The sequence below is a fragment of the Bison bison genome, unplaced genomic scaffold (genome assembly GCF_000754665.1).
Source record: "Bison bison bison isolate TAMUID 2011002044 unplaced genomic scaffold, Bison_UMD1.0 scf7180017864108, whole genome shotgun sequence".
Lineage (NCBI taxonomy): Eukaryota > Metazoa > Chordata > Mammalia > Artiodactyla > Bovidae > Bison > Bison bison.
The window spans coordinates 8,865,369-8,887,889 of NW_011494680.1; positions in this window are offsets into that span (position 1 = coordinate 8,865,369).

A 22,521-nucleotide genomic window follows, 5' to 3' on the forward strand; every position below is an offset into this window, starting at 1 on the left:
CATCTGCATATCTGAGGTTATTGATATTTCTCCCAGCAATCTTGATTCTAGCTTGTGCTTCATCTAGCCCAGCATTTCTCATGATGTCCTCTGTATATAAGTTAAATAAGCAGGGTGACAATATACAGTCTTGATGTACTCCTTCTCCTATTTGGAACCAGTCTGTTGTTCCATGTCCAGTTCTAACTGTTGCTTCCTGACCTGCATACAGGTTTCTCAAGAGGCAGGTCAAGTGGTCTGGTATTCCCATCTCTTTCAGAATTTTCCACAGTTGATTGTGATCCACACAGTCAAAGGCTTTGGCATAGTCAATAAAGCAGAAATAGATGTTTTTCTGGAACTGTCTTGCTTTTTTGATGATCCAGCGGATGTTGGCAATTTGATCTCTGGTTCCTCTGCCTTTTCTAAAACCAGCTTGAACATCTGGAAGTTCACAGTTCATGTATTGCTAAAGCCTGGCTTGGAGAATTTTGAGCATTACTTTACTAGCATGTGAGATGAGTGCAATTGTGCGGTAGTTTGAGCATTCTTTGGCATTGCCTTTCTTTGGGATTGGAATGAAAACTGACCTTTTCCAGTCCTGGGGCCACTGCTGAGTTTTCCAAATTTGCTGACATATTGAGTGCAGCACTTTCACAGCATCATCTTTTAGGATTTGAAATAGCTCAACTGGAACTCCATCACCTCCACCAGCTTTGTTTGTAGTGATGTTTCCCAAGGCCCACTTGACTTCGCATTCCAGGATGTCTGGCTCTAGGTGAGTGATCACACCATCCATCATGATTATCTGGGTCATGAAGATCTTTTTTGTACAGTTCTTCTGTGTGTTCTTGCCACCTCTTCTTAATATCTTCTGCTTCTGTTAGGCCATACCATTTCTGTCCTTTATTGAGCCCATCTTTGCATGAAATATTCCCTTGGTATTTCTAGTTTTCTTGAAGAGATCTCTAGTCTTTCCCATTCTATTGTTTTCCTCTGTTTCTTTGCATTGATCACCGAGGAAGGCTTTCTTATCTCTCCTTGCTATTCTTTGGAACCCTGCATTCAAATGGGTATATCTTTCCTTTTCTCCTTTGCTTTTCTCTTCCCTTCTTTTCACAGCTATTTGTAAGGCCTCCTCAGACAGCCATTTTGCTTTTTTGCATTTCTTTTTCTTGGGAATGGTCTTGATTACTGTCTCCTGTATAATGTCACATACCTCCATCCATAGTTCATCAGGCACTCTATCAGATCTAGTCCCTTAAATCTATTTCTCACTTCCACTGTATAGTCATAAGGGATATGATTTAGGTCATACTTGAATGGTCTAGTGGTTTTCTCCACTTTCTTCAATTTCAGTCTGTATTTGGCAATAAGGAGTTCATGATCTGAGCCACAGTCAGCTCCTGGTCTTGTTTTTGCTGACTGTATAGAGCTTCTCCAACTTTGGCTGAAAACAATATAATCAATCTGATTTTGGTGTGGGCCATCTGGTGATGTCCATGTGTAGAGCCTTCTCTAGTGTCCTTGGAAGAGGGTGTTTGCTATGACCAGTGCGTTCAGTCATGTCAAACTCTCTGTGACCCCAGGGACTGTAGCCTGCCAGGCTCCCCTGTCCATGGAATTCTCCAGGCAAGAATACTGAAGTGGGTTGTCATTTCCTTCTGCATGAGATCTTCCCGACCCAGGGATGGAACGAGAATCTATTGTCTCCTGCATTGGCAGGCAGAGCTCTTTACACTAGTGCCACCCGGGAAGCTTTAGATAATCTGGTCAGAAATCTCATGGAAAATATGCCTAAAGATAGAAGAAAAATCAGTAAAAAAAAAATGTGAAAAATTTTGGCTAATTACACCTGTACTGAGGGAATGTCTGCTTCCAGATGGATCTTCCTTGGTGGCTCAGATGGTAAAGAATCTGCCTGCAGTGCAGGAGACCTGAGTTCATCCCTGGGTCAGGAAGATTCCCTGGAGAAGAAAATGGCAACTCACTCCAGTATTCTTGCCTGGGAAATCCCATGGACAGTGGAGCCTGGTGGGCTACCGTCCATGGGGTCACACAGATACAACTGAGTGACTAACACTTTCACTATTTTTTCACTTACTGCTTCCACATAGATGGAATAGAAATACTTTTCTATAGCCCTGCCACTAAATAGAACTAAAAACCCTGGAAACAGCACACTTCTACCTAAGCCATGGGTCAGTTAGGAAGTCTGAGGGAAAAAACTAAAATTACATTTAAGTGAATTAAAATAAAAACACAGAATATTAAAATAGGTGGAACACAGGTAAAAACTGAGCAGGAAACTTACAGCATTATATACCTTACATTAGAAATGAGGAAAAGTCCTAAATCAATCATCTAAGCTTTTACCTAAAGAATCTAGAAGTAAAAGATCAAAATCATCCCAAGCAAGCAGAAGGAAAGAAACAATAAAAAGCACAAATCAATGATGTCGAAAATAGAAAAATAAAATAGAGAAAATCAATGAAACAAAAACTGTTTCTTTAAAAAGTCAATACAATTATCAAGTAGGAGTGATAGAAAAACAAACAAGACAAAAGACACAAATTAATAATGCCAGAAATGAACTGCAATATCACTAGAGATCCTGCCTCAAAGATGCAATAAGAAAATATTATACACATCCATACATAAATTCGATAACTTAGATGAAATGAACCAATTCCTCCAAAAGCATGAATACTACAGCTTACCCAACATGAACTAGATAATTTAAATAACTCTGCCACTATTAAGGAAATTATATTTATAATTAAAAACCTTCCCCCCAAAACCTCCAGACCAGATGTTTTCACTAGAGAATTCTATGAAACACTTAAAAGGAAAATTAGCTCCAATGCTACACATTATCTCCTAGAAAATAAAAGAGGAAACACTTGCCAATTCATTTTATGAAGCTAATGTTATCCTGATGCCAAGACCAAAGACAGAACAAAACAAAACAAAAAGAACTACAGGCCAATAGCACTCATGAACATAGACAAAAAAAAAAAAGACTAATAAAACTTACTAAATATAACTCAGAAATATATAGAAATAATTTTATATCTTGGTCAAATGAGATTTATTCCAGGAATTCAAGGCTCATTCAATATTTGGAAATCAGTAAGGGAGTCCACCAGTATTAACACAAAAAATTATGTAATACTATCAATTAATGCAGGAAAATCATTTGTCAAAGTTCAATGCTAATTCATGATTAAAATCTCAGAGACATGGGTTCAATCCCTAGGTTGGGAAGATTCCCTGGAGAAGGAAATGGCAATCCACTCCAGAATTCTCACCTGGGAAATCCCATGGAGAGAGGAGCCTGGTGGGCTATAGTCCAGGGGTTGAAAGAGTCACATACGACTTAGTGACTAAACAATATCAACATTCATAGATGACATGATTTTATATGTAGAAAATTCTAAGGAATCTGAAATAAAGAAAAAGAAAAAAAAGGAAAGAAACTTTGAGAACTAATAATTGAATTCAGCAAGGTCATAGGATACAAGAGATGAAAGACAATTATATTCTATATAGTAGCCACGAACATCTGGACACTGAAATTAAAAATATGATACCATTTACAATACCTCTCAAAACAATGGGAACATATTTAACTGTAAATCTAACAAAATATATATAAGACTTGCTTGTTGAAAACTACAAAAAGCTGATGAAAAAAAATCAAAGAAGTTACAAATAATTGGAGAGGAATATCAATTCAAACTCGACATAATAAAGAAATCAATTCTTCCTAAATCTATATAGAGGTTTAGTGCAATTCCTATCAAATTCAGAGCAAGATTTTTTTGCAGACATATAAAATGTTATTTCAAAATAATATATGGAGAGAAAAAGGAAACAGAGTAGTTAAATTAAAAAAAGAGGGGGGTAAAGTGAGAGGAATAAGTCTACCCAATTTTAAGACTTATTATGCAGTTATAGTAATCAAAACTGAATGCTTCTGGTGGAGGATAAACACATAGATCAATGAAAGAGATTAGAAGACAAGGAAATAGCCCCACACAAAGGCACCCAACTGATTCTTAGTAAGTAAGAGTGCAAAAGTGATTCAGAGAAGGTAGGAAAGATTTTTCAAACAATGGCATCGTAGCAATTAGACCACATAAGCAAAAATTTCATCACCTAGCATTGTACTCAGTTCTTACACAAGAAAAACTGATCCATAAAAGAAAAATGTAAATCAGAGTCTAAAAATCTTGCTTTGCAAAAGACCCTATTAAGATGATGCAAAGATAAGCTACAGACTGGAAAGATATTTGCAAACTCTGTGTCTGTTAAACGACTAATATTGAGACTCTATACAGAGCTCTCAAACCACTCAGTAAAAAACAAACAAATCAGAATAGAAAATGCAAATAATATGATGAGATATTTTATTGATGATGATATATAGAACGCAAGTAAGGACACAAAAAGTGTTTAACATCACCAGCCATTAAGACTACAACAAGACAGCATTGCATGCCTGTTAGAATAACTAAAATTAAAACACAGTGACAGTGCCAAATGCTGATGAGGATGCAGAGAAACTGGGTTTCTCATACATTTCTGGTGAGAATGTAAAATGGTCTGGTCATGTTGGAAATCAGTTTGACAGTTTGCTAAAAAACACTAGACATGCACTTACCATATGACTTAGCAACTTCCCTTCTGGGCATTTATTGACGAGAAATTAAAACTGTGTCCATACAAAATCCCATATATGCTTGTTCACAGCAGCTTTATCTGAAATAGCTCCAAACAGGAAACAACAAAAATGTCCTATACTAGGTGAAGAGTTAAATGAACCTGTTCTATGGAATACCAACCTGCAATATGAAGGAATGCACACGAATAAAAAGGAATGGAACAACTTGGAGAGAGTTAAAAGACATCATGGCAAGTGAGGAAAATCCAGTATGAAAAAGCCACTGTGCAATTTCCCATATGATTCCATTTGTATAGCATCCTCACAGGGGCAAAACCATAGAGATGGAGAACAAATTAATGCCAGGGCTTAGGAATGCTGGGGCAGAGGGAGATGAGTGAGACCAGAAATGTTACGGCAAGGGAGAAACTTGTGGTGATCTTGATTGTGGTGATGATGACATGAATCTACACATGCAGTAACAGGGCAAGACCATCCCCACGCTTCACATCAACGTCAGCTTCCTGGTTCTGATACCATACTTCACCCGAGAGGTAACAGTGGTGGAGGATGGGAGTGGGTGAAGGTACAGAGGTGTTCTCTGAGATATCTTGGCAATTTCCTACAGATCTATAAATATTTCAAAAAAGCTTTTTTTTTTTTTTTTTAATCCTAATTCAGCCCTGGTATTCTAAGGAAGTTGCTGTATGTTGGACACTCTGTGTCACAGAGTCAAGGAGTCCTTCAAACTTAAGTACATGTGACTTTCCCTGAGAGGCTGGTCCCATCAGGTGGTGATCTGGGTCACTGCCTTCTAGGCTTTGATATCTTTGACTTACATGCATGCTTGTGCTCAGGCCTGTCCTACTCTTTGTGACCCCATGGATTATAGCCTGCCAGACTCCTCTGTCCATGGGATTTCCCAGGTAAGAATACTGGAGTGAGTTGCCATTTCCTCCTCCAGGGGATCTTCCCAACCCAGGGATCGAACCCTTGTCTCTTGTGTCTCTGCATTGCAATCGGATTCTTTACCAACTGCGCCACCTGGGAAGCCTTAACTTAGGACCGATCAATAAAGTCTGCCTTGTGCTGAAGAGTTTGGGAAGCAACTTCTATTTCTTCACCATTTTAAAGCACAGAAGAAAGCAGCCATGGATACTTTTAGTCTTCTATAAATAAAACACTTCCTCTTTCTTTTAATGGAGACAGATGGATTGAGTGGCCATTAAGGGGAGCTCTGTCTGGTATATCTCTAGCTGCTCAGAAGATGATAAATGACTCTGGAATTAATATCATCTAATAGACATTTTTTTCAAAGCACTCTATTTTTTTAATATTTAAAAATTCCTGGAGTAACTTGCCTTAATCCTAGATTTAATATTAATTAAATTGAAATTAGTTTAGTTTTTGTTTTAGGATTAGTATAACTAAGCGAGCTTTTTTTTTTTTTTTTTTTTACACGCTTAAGCTTTTCTTACAACTCATAGCTAAATGGTATTTGGCAAGTTGCTATGTTTTACATCCTTCAGTATCCTTTGGTGCTACATTCTGGTGCCAGGGGGCCCAAATCATAAATCTGGAAAAGACCTTACACATCACTTGGTCCAGAGGGCTTGAATTGATGGCCAACACGTGTTTCTCTTGGAACATGACTCTTTTTTATTGGAGTTCTAATGTCTTTTGATTGAGCACAAGATAACCCATTGGCCACAGCCCAAACCAGCCTCTCTGGGTCACCTCCATTTTCCTAGGATACATTCTTTGTTTGGATTTTGAGCATGAAACTCTTCATTCTTGTTTAGTGCTCATGTAGACGAAGAAACAGAGAACAGAGGTCAGAGGATGTGAAATTACTTTATTAAAGTCATTTAGCTAATTAATCGCATAGCTGAACCTTGTCTAGTCTTTCCATTCCTCACTTAACTCCACTGTCCTGTACACCCAGTAGGCACTGAAAAAGAACCAGGTGGTGGGGGGCAATAACCAGAAACACACGTGGACAGAGGAATTTCTCCATGTGTCCAGTAACTCTCAAAAGGACAGCCCAGTGGGAAATCCAGTCCAAGGTCAGAGAGATCTCCTGCCATATAACGTGGGTCAGACTCTGCTGCTAGAAACAGCTTGCAGCTCTGCCGTCTCTCCCACCCCCACCTCCAGTCTAAATTGATTTTGTGCTTCCTGTTTTTCTGAGCTTGACAAAGAAAGCAAAAGTAACATGCTGTCAGTGGAGAGTTGCCAAAAGAGCCAAGTGGCCTTTAAAAAAAATCGCTTGCTTCAAATTTCCAAGAGCAGTTCAAAGTTTCATTCCAAGCAGACACTGCGTTATGCTAATAATATGCTAAATCATTAAGGTCTTCTGATTTGTCTATTGATTGTTTTAGTAGAATGTTATGATAGGGAAGTACGAAGCTAGAAGCATCAAACTGCCCACAGTATGTTCTTCAGCAGGCAACTCGGGTGTAGACATTACACTAACTCTGATATATTGCATGTTGTAAGCCATTTTCTCATGTGACAGGATAATCTTTTGGGAACATTGACATTCCAGAAAAATTGAGAAAATATAAGCCATAGAAAAAATAGTATTAATAACTGTTCATTATTTATTTAGAGGTTTTCCTGAGCTGGGAATTTCACCTGTGTCATCCTGCATTGCGGGAGACCAGGATTCAATCCCTGGGTTGGGACAATCCCCTGGAGAAGGGGATGGCAACCCACTCCAATGTTCATGCCTGGAAAACCCCATGGACAGAGGAGCCTGGGGGGCTTCAGTCCATGGGGTCGCAAAGAGTTGGATATGACGGAGCAACTATATTTTCACTTATTTCACTTTTTTTCATATAGATATGTGTGTGTGATGTGTGTGTATATATATATATCAATGTATGCATATATATGTACATCACATATATATATATCACATATATATGTGTGTACATCATATACATATGTGTGTGTGTGTGTATATATATGTATGTAAACACAAGGAGAGATAAGAAAGCCTTCCTCAGTGATGAATACAAACAAATAGAGGAAAACAATAGAATGGGAAAGACTAGAGATCTTTTCAACAAAATTAGAGATACCAAGGGAACATTTCATGCAAAGATGGGCTCAATAAAGGACAGAAATGGTAGGGACCTAACAGAAGCAGAAGATATTAAGAGGTAGCAAAAACACACAGAAGAACTGTACAAAAAAGATCTTCATGACCCAGATAATGACGGTGTGATCACTGACCTAGAGGCAGACATCCTGGAATATGAAGTCAAGTGGGCCTAGGAAGCATCACTACAAATAAAGCTGGTGGAGGTGATGGAATTCCAGTTGAGCTATTTCAAATCCTAAAAGATGATGCTGTGAAAGTGCTGCACTCAATACATCAGCAAATTTGGAAAACTCAGCAGTGGCCACAGGACTGGAAAAGGTCAGTTTTCATTCCAATCCCAAAGAAAGGCAATGCCAAAGAATGCTCAAACTACCACACGATTGCACTCATCTCACACCCTAGTCAAGGAGTGCTCAAAATTCTCCAAGCCAGGCTTCTACAGTACGTGAACCGTGAACTTCCAGATGTTCAAGCTGGTTTTAGAAAACGTAGAGGAACCAGAGATTAAATTACTAACATCTGCTGGATCATCAAAAAAGCAAAGGAGTTCCAGAAAAACATCTATTTCTGCTTTATTGACTATGCCAAAGCTTTTGACTGTGTGGATCACAATAAAGTGTGGAAAATTCTTAAAGAGATGGGAATACCAGATTAACTGACCTGCCTCCTGAGAAATCTGTATGCAGGTCAGGAAGCAACAGTTAGAACTTGACATGGAACAACAGACTGGTTCCCAATAGGAAAAGGAGTACATCAACGCTGTATATTGTCATCCTGCTTATTTAACTTATATGCATAGTACATCATGAGAAATGCTGTGCTAGAGGAAGCACAGGCTGAAATCAAGATTGCCAAGAGAAATATCAATAACCTCAGATATGCAGATAATACCACCCTTATGGCAGAAGGTGTGGAAGAACTAAAGAGCCTCTTGATGAAAGTGAAAGAAGAGAGTGAAAAAGTTGGTTTAAAGCTCAACATTCAGAAAAGTAAGATCATGGCATCTGGTCCCATCACTTCATGGCAAACAGATGGGGAAACAGTGGAAACAATGGCAGACTTTATTTTTCTGGGCTCCAAAATCACTGCAGATGGTGATTGCAGCCATGAAATTATGAGATGCTTACTCCTTGGAAGGAAAGTTATGACCAACCTAGACAGCATGTTAAAAAGCAGACATTACTTTGCCAACAAAGGTCTGTCTTGTCAAGGCTATGGTTTTTCCAGTGGTCATGTATGGATGTGAGAATTGGACTATAAAGAAAGCTGAGGGCAGAAGAATTGATGCTTTTGAACTGTGGTGTTGGAGAAGACTCTTGAGAGTCCCTTGGACTGCAAGGAGATCCAACAAGCCCATCCTGAAGGAGATCAATCCTGGGTGTTCATTGGAAGGACTGATATTGAAGCTGAAACTCCAACACTTTGGCCACCTGATGTGAAGAGCTGACTCGTTGGAAAAGACCCTGATGCTGGGAAAGATTGAGGGCAGGAGGAGAAGGGGACGACAGAGGATGAGATGGTTGGATGGCATCACCGACTTAATAGACATGTGTTTGGGTGGACTCCGGGAGTTGGTGATGGACAGGGAGGCCTGGTGTGCTGCAGTTCATGGGGTATAAAAAGTCAGACATGACTGAGCGGCTGGACTGAACTGTATATATATACACATAAATATTATAGATACATGATATATATACATCACACTGCTATATTTAAAATGGATAACCAACAAGGGCCTACTGTATAGCACAGGAAGCTCTGTTCAATATTATGTAACAACTTAAACGAGAAACAATTTGAAAAAGAAAAAATACAAGTATACATATAACTGGATGTCTTTGTCATACACAGAAAACTATCACTATATTGTTAATCAACTATGTTCTAAGATAAAAAGTTAAAATGAAAACTGGGTTTAGGGGGCTCACTTGGTAAGTCCCTAGTAAATAGGGTCTTTACCTAGTAAATAGAAAAAGATCAGATCAGATCAGTCGCTCAGTCGTGTCCGACTTTTTGTGACCCCACAGCGTTTCTCATGATGTACTCTGTATATAAGTTAAATAAGCAGGGTGACAATATACAGCCTTGAAGAACTCCTTTTCCTATTGGGAACCAGTCTGTTATTCCATGTCCAGTTCTAACTGTTGCTTCCTGATCTGCATACAAATTTTCTCAAGAGGCAGATCAGGTGGTCTGGTATTCCCATCTCTTTCAGAATTTTCCACAGTTTATTGTGATCCACACAAAGGCTTTGGCATAGTCAAAAAGCAGAAATAGATGCTTTTCTGGAACTCTCTTGCTTTTTCGATGATCCAGCGGATGTTAGCCATTTGATCTCTGGTTCCTCTGCCTTTTCTAAAACCAGTTTGAACATCTGGAAGTTCACAGTTCACATATTGCTGAAGCCTGGCTTGGAGAATTTTGAGCATTACTTTACTAGCGTGTGAGATGAGTGCAATTGTGTGGTAGTTTGAGCATTCTTTGGCATTGCCTTTCTTTGGGATTGGAATGAAAACTGACCTTTTCCAGTCCTGTGGCCACTGCTGAGTTTTCCAAATTTGCTGGCATATTGAGTGCAGCACTTTCATAGCATCATCTTTCAGGATTTGGAATAGCTCAACTGGAATTCCATCACCTCCACTAGCTTTGTTCGTAGTGATGCTTTCTAAGGCCCACTTGACTTCACATTCCAGGATGTCTGGCTCTAGGTCAGTGATCACACCATTGTGATTATCTGGGTCGTGAAGATCTTTTTTGTACAGTTCTTCTGTGTATTCTTGCCATCTCTTCTTAAATATAATAGGGCTCATCTAATAAATAGAATTTTCAGAAACAAGGATCACTTTAAAAAGGCCACCTAAATTACAGGGTAGTTTTAAAGTTGAGATCTGTGGAGATGTCTTAACAGACAGAAGTCTGAAGAAAGGGTCAGATTGAAGACGGAGCTTGCAAACCACCCATGCTGGGTCCCTGAGCTCCACAAGCAGAGCCTGGCTGGTGGCTCTTTGCACAGAGGAGACAAAGTGCCAGCTTTGTCCTTTAAGGGGGGGTGAGCCTTGGGGGACAAGCTTTGAAACAGGTGTTGAATCGGCCGGAAATATTTGGAAACTAATCACAAATGATGTAAAGACCCATTGAGAATTTTCTGTTATTTGATTTGTATTCTTGAACCATTCAAATCTCCCTCTGTCTCTGTGACTCTGTCTCCCCCTCTCTCTCCTATTAATTTGATCCTATCACTCACCCTGGCTATGCACCTCCTTCTACATTTTGCCTTCTCAGCAGAGCCTAGCATGCTCGAACAATCGCTGTCTCCATTCACACATCCCATGGACCAGCTTTCCATCAGACAAAGAGTGTACTTCTGTATTCCACCCAGTAATTAATAGCAACATTCCTTCTGTCATCGGGGACTAATAGTTTTCATACTGCCTTTTCTAGAATATTATGCTCTGAGCTTCAAAGAACCTCTCTCATTTTTATGATATTTTTCATCTTTAATGCTTCTTTTTCGTCCAGGTCTTCACCCATGAATCCTTCTTATGCAAGGTTCATACTCTCCGCATATAAGCTTGAGCTCTCCCCTGCATTTACAAACTCCTCTGTTACTACATTCTGTTTAAAATCTTTTAAAATATTGGCTTCCTCTTCTTTCCTCTTTCTTTCTTCATAACATTATTTACCTAAAGCATTTAGAAATAAAATTTCAAGACTTTTCACCAGAACTGACTCTCATGAGTTATTTTCCCCAGAGAAGAACAAGGTGCTATTCAAATTAGATAGAAAAATCTAGCACTGTTTTCATTTCAGTTCAAGAATCCTTTGGTCATGTGCCTCAACTTCCATGGCACACAGAGCCCACATGATGCAACTGAACTCTCAGTGCCACAAACTCTCCCATCACACCTCTCCATGGTCACTCTCCACCATCTTCCTCCTGGTCCCCATCCCACTCAACACATAAATGTTCTCTCTCACCTTAAAAGAAAAATAAATAAACACATCCTGAATCACTCCCATGCCCAGATACAACTGATATGCTCAGCTTCACAGGTAACTTTAAAAAAATGACATATTACATTTCCAGTCTCCATCCCTTCATCTCCTATCCAATGTCTTAATCCATTGTGACCTCGCTCACCTGTTGCAGGACCACGGATTCGCTCCTACTTTAAAAGATGCATACCGATATTCTTGCCTGGAGAATCCCACAGACAGAGGAGCCTGGCAGGCTGCAGTCTGTAGGGTCACAAAGAGTCGGACACGACATTAAAAACCCACTCTAATTATTCACTCTGCATGTGCACGTATCTGTTTATGAGGCTGTTTTCCTTACAGATTTTCCCCCATGAGAGCAAGGATTATGTTTTACTTATTAAGTTAAATCATGTTAAATTGCTGTTTAAATTGCTATTAACTGTTTTAAACTTACAGAAAGAGCGCTTATGGTTCAATCTACTATCTCTGTATCCTTAGCACCAAATACGGCACGTGGAGCAAAGTTCAGGTTCAAAAGACGCTCAACTGAATTAATACATAAAATGTCCACACTTTATGGACTTACTGAATCATAGCTGCAAACTTTTAACTGACATTGATTTCTCAGAATTTATCTCCTCTTAAATAATTTGTTCTCTAAAGCTTCAAGAACCAAAACATATTTTAATGAGAGAAAAACATTATCTCTATGCTTACAGAATCTCATATATTATAAATATACATATATTCACAGACTATATGGAAAGTGTATATGAAGGCATGTTATAGAACTCTGAAATAAAACATTTACTTTGCCATTGCTACTACATTACAATCATTACATATTCAGTAAAAGTTTAAAACATATTACCTCTTGCAAAAATTGTTTAACTTTCATTTGGGTGTGTTATTTTATTTGTATTTATTTATTTGGGTCTGTACTAGGTCTTCATTGCTGGGAGGGCTTTTCTCTAGTTGCCGTGAGCGGGGGCTACTCTCTAGTTGAGGCGGGTAGGCTTCTCACTGGCAGTGGCTTCTCTGGTTGCAGAGCAGTAAGACACTAAAGGCAGGAATGTTTCTTGCATTATTAAGCTACAGGCTTAGCCTCAAGTTCTGACCTAGATGCTTGTCCTCCTGACCCTGAGTGGACCAGGGAGGGCGATTTCATGGCCTGATTCCATGAGACACACCGAGACTCCAGTAGTCCGTAATGACCCAGACATGCTTCAGAATCTCTCTGGTACATCATGAGAGGACACCTGCTTACAATCTTGTTTAAGAACAGACCTAAGCAGCCCACTCCTCAGGCTCCTTTTCCTCATCTTTGCGCCTTCTTATTCTAAGACGGGCAGGGGTTATAGTAAAGGAGATTTCTCCTTTCCTATTGACAGGCATGCTAAGCCCCTTTACAACTGAGGAAGAGCATTACTAATTTTTTAAATAGGGATACAAAAGGTCTAGGGTTTCCCAGGTGGTTTTAGTGGTAAATAAGCCGTCTGCCAATGCACTAGATACAAGAGAAGTTGGTTCGATTCCTGGCTCAGGAAGATCCCCAGGAGGAGGGTATGGCAACCCATTCCAGTATTCTTACCCAGAAAATCCTATGAACAGGCTGCGGTCCATAGGGTTACAAAGAGTTGGACACTGCTGAAGCGACTACACACGCACACACACACAAAAGGCCTACGCTATTAAACAACACATCAAGTAGAAACAGGACTTTTAAATTATTTATCCTAAACTGTGACCTCACAGGTCTTGTTCTACAATGGGGCAGAATTGAGGAGAAGGACTGTGGTGGGAGAGGGCAGGAATTGGAGCTTCCACTCATGTTAGAATGTGTAACTAACAGTGTGCATTTGCACTGCCATCATTACCTTAAAAATTATGGTTGTTATCTTCATTTTATCAGTTAGGAAATGTAGGCTGAAAGAGACAAAATTACCATCCTGGGGTCACAGGGCCAGTGAGAGTCAGAACTGAATTGGAAAATGTGCCTAACACCAGTCCATGGATTCACCCCAGTCCTAGATAATCTCCTGACAAGATGACTAGGAGTCAGCAGTGTCTGGATCCTTATAGAGCTGGACTCAATTGTAGACCGAGGTGGTATGGCATATGAGCTAATGGGAAACCCCATCTTTTCACCACCCCACTCAACCCCAATAGCCAGGGGTCTGGAACTCTACTATAAAAGATTTGAACTTTGGGGCATGCATGTGTGCTAAGTCACTTCAGTTAGGTCTGACTCTGTGACCCTATGGACTATCCCACCAGGCTCCTCTGTCCCTGGGATTTTCCAGGCAAGAATACTGGAGTGGGTTGCCATGCTCTTCTCTAGAGGATCTTCCCGACCCAGGGATGGAATCCTATACTGTGGGCTAATCCTTTACTGTCTGAGCCACCAGAGAAGCCCACCTTATAGTGCTAGTCAGTTACAAATCCTTCAAGATTTTCTCCTCTAATGAGAAATGTTGACTTTGACAACCACCTTTGCAGACTGTCTTCCAAAATAGATTTATGAAAAAGGAAGACAGAGAGACAAAGGCTAGTGAAGGGCTCTTTACCCTTCTAAAGATATTGTTAAATGTCAAAACCTCAGTGGACCTCCTCCTCGAGAGGAAGTTCAGGAAAGAAAACAGGGTAAATGAAGGGGTCAGAGGGAGGTCATGGAGACCGCGGATGGAGGGGAGATGGGACTGGGGTCTCACACCCATGCAAGAAACATGAGCTTCCCATTCTGACAATGCAGAGAGCAGAACATCTTACCTTAATTACCATCACAGGACTGTCTTTAGGACCAGGCTTCATTTTCTTGTGGTATGTATTTGTAATACCAATGGTACCCCACTCCAGTACTCTTGCCTGGAAAATCCCATGGATGGAGGAGCCTGGAAGACTGCAGTCCATGGGGTCGCTGAGGGTCGGACATGACTGAGCGACTTCACTTTCACTTTTCACTTTCATGCATTGGAGAAGGAAATGGCAACCCACTCCAGTGTTCTTGCCTGGAGAATCCCAGGGACGGGGCATCCTGGTGGGCTGCCGTCTATGGAGTTGCACAGAATCGGACACGACTGAAGTGACTCAGCAGCAGAAGAAAGATTTTAATTAGAAATTTATTGCTTATCATTTTACTAAATGAATCCTGAGAAATTATCTTACATTTCCAAAGTAAAAAAGAGGGAGGAGCTTTAGCAACATGACCAAATCCCAAGCCCTTACCCTACTTTATGCTTTTCTACTTTTGTTGTTCTTCAGTCGCTAAGTGGGTGTCCGACTCTTTGTGACCCCATGGACTGCAGCATGCCAAGCTTCCCTGTCCTTCAGTATCTCCTGGACTTTGCTCAAATTCAAGTCTATTGAGTTGGTGATGCTATCTAACCATCACATCCTCGGCCACCTCCTTCTCCTTTTGCCTTCAGTCTTTCCCAGCACCAGAGTCTTTTCATGATTTTATAAATCAAATATACTTCAATTTTTAAAAATTTGCTAATTTTTAAAGATCTATCTCCAAGTCACTTCTTGTTTCCTTCTCCTTGATGTAAACGCTCCCTTTTTCTGTGCCCTCAGCACATTTTCAGGTTTGAGTTTGTGTGTGTGTGTGCATGCGCACACTCTGTCCATTCTGCCCTGTGCTATGAACCACATCACTCAGCATCCTCCGAAGTCTCTAGTGTTGCAGTGTAGTGTCACACAGCTTTAGTGACTCTAAATACCTGTCTGCTGAGTCTTTTTGTCAAATGATAATTGGGTAGGGACCTTATCCCTCTTCAGAGTGAAGAATTCTCGGTTGATGACTTGGGAAGCACGTTTCTCACATTTAAAGAAGAGAATATGAACTCTGAACAAATCCAGAAAGCATCCTTCATCCATCTCTTCGGTTCAGTCACGAATCTGAACCAGCCAAGATCTCAATTTTTAATGTTCTAACTTCTCCACATTTTAATAACCTTCTCTTGCTATTTTAAAGGCTGAGACACTCCATATTAAAACAAAGAATCTGGGACAGCTAGAGAGAATTGAACTGGGCATAATCGGAAAGGACTTGGTAAATTCTCCTTAAGGAAAATGTAACTGAATTGGAGTTACCCCAGATAACTATCAGTGTCTTTTATATTCGAAGAGACTGCCACTGACTGTTGCTAAATGTGTGCGGAGGATGGAGGACGGATGGCTGAAAAGACCAGTGTGACCAGCTGTCCCTTCTGCAGTGCATTTGAATGAAGCCTGTTCTTTCTTACTTAGCAGCTGTAGACGCTGTTTGCTGAGCGTGTTACTATTTTTGATTCTGCCTTTATCACAAAGAAGAAAAAGAAGAGAAAGAAAAAGTCAGGCCATCTCTGGTAGCCCCCTGCCCAGGGGGCTCTCTGTCCACTTTTCCTGGCTTAGGATGGTTGAACTGCATATGCTCAGGTCTTTTGTTCCCTATTTCTGCTCACTGATTGCATTCGCTACTTATTGAATCCACAGTTACATGTTAACCTCACCCCTGCAGCAGCACAGAAGTTGCAAGCTAGTGCTCAGGAGTGTCAGTTCGCTCACTGCATTCCAAAGTTTCATTTCTTTTTGGCTCCCGTCTAGAGGCTTATTAGTGTCTCAGATGGAAAAGAATCTGTCTGCAATGTGGGAGACCTAGGTTTCATCCCGGGGTCAGGAAGATCCCCTGGAGAAGGGAATAGCAATCCACTCCAGTATTCTTGGCTGGAGAATCCCATGGACAGAGGAGTCTGGTGGGCTATAGTCATGGGGTCACAAAAAGTTGGACATGACTTAGTACACAGCAGACTTCTACTAATGGGTATTGGCTCCTGGGTAGCAGTGGTTAAGACGCCCAGAAGGGTGCACGTGAAGAGTGAGGTAAGCCAACCCCACCATGGCTTTGGACTCCGAAGTCCATCGGCACTTAGACCAGAGCTCGACACCCCTCCAGCCCACCAGGAATGCTGCTGCATCTTGACAGAAGTGCTGGGTTCTGCTCTTTGGACCTCTTGCCCCCGGAGCAGAGAGTGATGACTGCTGCAGACGTTGATTGGTGAAGGAAGGAGATGCAAGGAAGTGCAAGTTCAGTTGCATCTCTGGCTGGCCTCTGGCTTTCTGTAGATGACTTGTAACATCTATTTCCCTCTGCCTACTCTTCTTCTTTGTGGTGACTGGCCACCTGAATACAATGTCTTGAATAATCCTCCAGGCTCTAGGCTTTTATGCCTCTGGCCTATGTTCACTGACATTAAAGACCACCACTCCTACCTTCCAGCATCCTTCTGTGTTGCTGGAAGACTTTGTCTCTTGATGTCCTCTCCCTTTTAGCTAGTCAGCTTACATGCTCCATGCTGAGAGCTCACATACAGCTTCAACCTTTTCTCATCTATCAAGGATGTCCTTGGAGCAAATGAGGACCTGCTGGAATTTCCCTATAAACAACATTCAGTGGAAACCATCCTAAAGCATTCATAAACTTAACTGAAATACACAAATTCCACCAAAGTCAATCCTTGTCCTTCTCCTCCTCCTGGTGGGAGGCACTGGTGGCAGGATCACAAGTGGAACATTGGAGATTTATGACCCAAGGTCATCATTGCGCTCTGTCCCTTGTGAGCCCAAGTCCTTTAGAAGCTATTCATCTTCCCTCTCCTTCAGTTAAATGATCCATACAATGAGTTATAGTAGTATCTACATCAAATCACTACCACATACAAATTATACAAATAAATACAAATAAAGCTTTGAAAATTTTCTTTTCATGTATACAAGTTTGTAGATAGCTTATTTTTGTTGTTTCGTTGCTAAGATGTGTCCAACTCTTTTGGGACCCCATGGACTGTAGTCGGCCAGGCTCCTTTGTCCATGGAATTTTCCAGGCAAAAATGCTAGAGTGCACTGTCATTTCCTTCTCCAGGGGATCTTCCTGACCTGGGATTGAACTTGCATCTCCTGCATTGGCAGGCAGATTCTTTACCACTGAGCCACCTGGGAAGCCTGTACATAGCTCATAATAGTCTACAAAATATACAAAATCCAGTTTTCAGGGTATTTTAACTGGCTAGGACTTTGCCAGCAATAGAGACTTGACTGATGAATTTCTTTGATCAGTTTTTAATAGTTCATTTCCCCTTCCTGGTTGTGATCATAAGGATTTGAAAGGTCATGGAAAAAAATATGTAGAATATTTAGGTGTCCCTTTCGCCCATAATTTTAAAAAATTAGAGGCTCACTAACCTTGGGAACCAATTTCTATATGTATATACAAATAGTCTTTGCTGGAATATTAGCATGCAGAAAGCCATGCATTTCAATCAAATTTCAGTGAACATTTATAAACACACTTAAATATGCTTGAGTCTACTGTTTTCTTCATGTGTTTTGTCATAAGTCAAAGCAATGAATTACATGTCAGCATTTCTCCTTGGAATGGTGGTAAGAAAGTATAATTCTTATGTTTTATGAACACAAATCAACTAGACTGTCAGGATCACTTAGGCCAAGAAAACAACTGTTCATGTTTATTAAATGACAGAACTGTGCTTAAATGTTAATGTAGAATAGGCTGATTCTGTACAAGTGAGAGGAATTCACAACATTGTTCTTTGCGTATTGGTACTTGTATTAGTAGAAAGCTTAGTGGGTCTTATAAATGAATTACGACAGTCTTATAATTTTATCAGTCAAGTAGCTGAAACTCCAAAAGATGAGGATCACAAAACTAGTTATCTTTTGACCAAGCTCATTGACCTTCTTACAGCTCTACCTAAATCAGAAAAGTAGGGCGAGATGGTTGAATGGCGTCATCAACGCAATGGACATGAGTTTGAGCAAACTCTGGAAGATAGTGAAGGACAGAGGGGCCTGGTGTGCTGCAGTCCATGGGGTTGCAAAGAGTCATGACATGACTGAGTGGCTGAACAACAACAAATTAAAATAATATATGTAAAGCATATGGCATAACATGTGGTGACAAGTAAGTTCTTAATAAGCAGGAGTTACCATTATTATCAAGAATATTATTTTATTATTTCCTGCTCTCTGCTTTCAAACTGGGGATGATGAATAGCTATTTGGGAAGGTAGTACCCTCTTGAATTAAGAGCCTGATGTTACCATGATAGACATGTTGTTATATCTGTGCACAAAGTGCTCTCATACAATAGCTGTATATTCTCCTATTTAGTCTTCAAAGCCCCCACTGAGTTGCATGTCATTAGTATCTAGTTTTTAGGTGAGAAAGATGAAGCTCAGTGGGACTGTGATTTTATCAGTCACATAACAGGTAAGTCACAGAGACAGGATTCAAACATAGGTTCTCTGTCTCCTGATTCTGTTCTCTCTTAATTATACCACATTGCACAAACTTATTTTTCTAGGAGCCCAGCATGTGCCTGAATATGGCCTTGCTAATCAGATGGCATAATGGGGAATAACAGTGGCCTGAGAAGACCCTGACAATTCTCATTAGGTCACTGAGGTTTTGAACATTTTTGCCAGGGATTGTCTCCAAAGGTGATAATAGCTGGCAGGCTGTGACCTGTTTGAGAGGAAAGAGGAGAGCAAAGTTAAGAAGAAGGGAGAGAAGCCGAGTGAAAGAAAGAAAAAAGATGAAGATTGGGGTGACAAATACTAAAGTCTGTCTTTTTAGAACTACTAGGAAGTCAAAGGTATCTTTTAAATGTATTGTATTTTTGACAAAAGAAATAACATCCTTGCCCAAAGGCAGCAATTATTAGAGAGTCTAAGGAGAAAAAGAAACAATAATGCCCATTTAAAGAATAAATTGATCTGCTTTCTCTTTGAATCTTTAAAATTTTTAATCTTTAGAAATTGATATCCTCAGAAATTTCTGTTTGAATGCAAACTTGTTTTGCTTATTTATTATTTAGTTTATCCTCCTTCCCATAAAGTCCCCAAATTTTAACTTGCTTGTTTTTGTGAAAGTCGCCCAGTCGTGTCCGACTCTTTGCGACCCCATGGACTCTACAGTCCATGGAATTCTCCAGGCCAGAATACTGGAATGGGTAGCTGTTCCCTTCTCCAGGGGATCTTCCCAACTCAGGGATCAAATCCAGGTCTCCTGCAATGCAGGCAGATTCTTTACCAGCTGAAATTTTAACATACATCTGATTACTCAAAATACCACCCTATAAAATACTCTTTATACAATACTGACACAGGGATTTAATTTTTAATTATTGTTCTAAACTCAATTTTCAGCTTCCTTCAGTTTTCTCTGATATTCCCACTTTCTTTTAGGAAAGAATATTGAAGCTCTCTTGAAGAGAGCAGCAAACACATGTAGGTGAGACACGTCAACGCACTTGAGCATTGCTAAATGTCAGAGGATGGGTCCATGAGATGACTTAGAAATATCATCTTAGCTCTTAACATTTTTATTTTTTTACCTTTTGATTATCAGACATTCTTTTCCTTACATACACAGGAAAAAGAGAATATCAATTATCAGCAAAAGAAATGTTACGTAGATTTTAGTCATTTATCCTACCAAACAACATTGTGCTAAGGAAAAGAATACAAGATTTCACATGTACAATCTTCAAAGGGCAATTCTACTCTAAAATGGGGTGGGACAGATTGGGATACACAATTTTAAAGTAAATAGAAACTTGAGAATAAATGTCTGGTTTTGTTATCAAGGTAATACTGGCTTCAAAGGATAAGTTAGGAATTATTCTCCCTCTCCCTATATTTTGGAAGAATATGAGAAGTGTTAGCATTAACTCTTCTTTAAATGTTTGCTACAACTTACCCTTGAAGCCTTCAAGTCTGGGCTTTTTTTTTGATTTGTTTAGTTTTTAGTGTTTTCTTTTCTTTTTTTTTTTTAACTGATTCAATCTGTTTACTGTCCATGTCAACTCTCTCCCATCCACACAAAAGCCAAAAAAAAAAAAAAAAAGCTAAACAAACAGGAAATCAAGTACTTTTCTCAGATCCAGCAGAGAACTGAGGTCACAGGACACACTACTTCCCCCAGAATTGGAGAGACAGACAGAGTCATGACTTGGGAGCAAGAGCTCAGGGCAGAGACCCCCAGGGACCTAGCTCCAGGGCAGGAAACCTCAGCTGTAACTGACAAAGTGCTCTGAGCTGGTGGCTCAGTCCTAGCAGACCCCACACTCTTGTGAGTTTCATCTCAAGAAGCCATAAACCAGGTTATTACAGTAAAGATCAGAGAAGAATCTCCTTGTGCTCCTAGCAAAGGGAAGAGAAAAGGAACAAATCTAAATAAAACGTGATGGAGTCCTCTGTTCTTAACAAGATCTGCCCTCGGGAGAAACTACTGAACCACAGCCTAACCTATTGGAGTTTCATCAATGCCTAACCAACCTGGGGAATGAGAAATACCCAATGCCAGCCTCATCTAGCCTTCCTGTTTCATCTAAACAGATATCAACAAGAGCAACCGAGAAGTACTTACAAAGACCATGTTCCAGGGCGTGGGCTCACTAACTGACAGAGACCTAATCACAGACTTTAGAAACTGAAACACGATAGGAGAAATATGCTTCCATAAAAGTTTCTTTTGTTTCAGACCTAAAATCCATCCAAACCTACTCAAATAAAGCAGGAAAGTCTTCTGTTTTTTTTGAAGGAGGCAAATAGATCTTACAAGAACCCAGGGGAAACAAACAAACAAACAAAAAACTGTGAAACTATAGGAAGGCTTTACCAGCAGCGTGGCCCATCACCTCCCTCTCTGTCAGGAAGCATTTAACAGGAGGCTTCATGTGTGCTGTTTTGGATCTGTCAGAAATCCTCTGTTTCTTATTAATTCCTGAATATTCAGGAATTAAAAGGAGAGGCAAGCCTCTCCCGGGGCTGAGGGATCCAGGCATTTACTTCATTAGTTTTTCAATATGATGACAATTACCTTCTTCCTTCTTGTGAACCATACTGTAAAAGTGATTGTTACAACTCTCTCTCTCTTTAATATGGATCACCTATGTTTTGGTAAGTCCGTAATTTTAATCTTTATCTTTGCTGAGAATAACTACAGTATATATGCCCACACCATGTTGATTAAAACACCTTTGCTCCATCAGAGCTTTGGTCCCCGTGTCTTTCTTTCTCTTGATTTCTCTCTCTCTCTTCCCCTCTCTCTCTTTTTCAGGTTGATCCCCTGAAGCACAGAGGCTCTCTGAGTTCACTTTCCTTCCCCGGGCTTCTAAGACCCTCTCGAGAAGGTGCTCTGCGCCTTCACCCCATCGAGAGGGTGCCTGAGGCCTTCGTGAACAGAGCAAGCCTCATGCAGGGGCTTTATTGGCTTTCTGCATAAACCAAGGAATATCAGCCTCTCTCTCTTTCCTTTACCTTCTTATTGGTCGACTCCGGACCACCAGGTTCCGGTCCATTAAAGGACCCCAACACCTCTCCAGTCTCCAACTCCAGTCCTCTCATTGACTCCTTCTTCCCCTCATTCCTGCCTCGTTGGCCTCCTGGCCTCTTCATCATGATGTCAATGTGCTAAGAGCTTTTCACATCCAACACCAATGAAGGAGTACTCCACTCCAGATCTTAGCTCACCTGCTGCTTCTCCATCCTTAGCTGAGTGTTACCTGTCAGAGAAGCCCTCCTTGAAAATCTGATGTAAAGTGACACACATTCCTCATTCTTATCCCCCTTACCCTGAGTTATCTTTCCTCAGAGCACTTAACTTGCATGTACCTTTATGTTCATTTGTTATCTTCTTCCCCCTCAACCAGCCAGTCCATGGTGGCTTTTGGTAAATATGTGGAATAATTGGATAAATAAACAGATGAGTGAAAAACAGATACCAAGTT